Source organism: Anser brachyrhynchus, assembly GCF_964034855.1.
Source record: "Anser brachyrhynchus genome assembly, chromosome: Z".
Taxonomy (NCBI): domain Eukaryota; kingdom Metazoa; phylum Chordata; class Aves; order Anseriformes; family Anatidae; genus Anser; species Anser brachyrhynchus.
This window is the reverse complement of record NC_137697.1, coordinates 79,000,239-79,000,518: the sequence shown is the minus strand read 5'-3', so window position 1 is coordinate 79,000,518 and position 280 is coordinate 79,000,239.

The following is a 280-nucleotide window of genomic DNA, read 5'->3' as shown; positions in this document are numbered from 1 at the left end:
AACACTCGTGATGAATACATGGGTGTGTGATTGTTTGTGGAACAACATTTCAGAGTTTTGGAAATAGGCCTGGAGCTTTGCGTGCCCATATCCCCAGGTAAAACTATTTTAAAACTGACTGCCAGGGAAAAGGGGTTTTGGCATCTGTGAAGTGAGATGGTGATAGTCATCCCTTCTTAACAAAAAACATGCATATATCTAAGAACAAAATGTTGTAAGTAGGTAAACTGTAAACCTTTTTCTCCTTCCTCTGCTTCCACAACCTGTCTTCCGCTCCTAG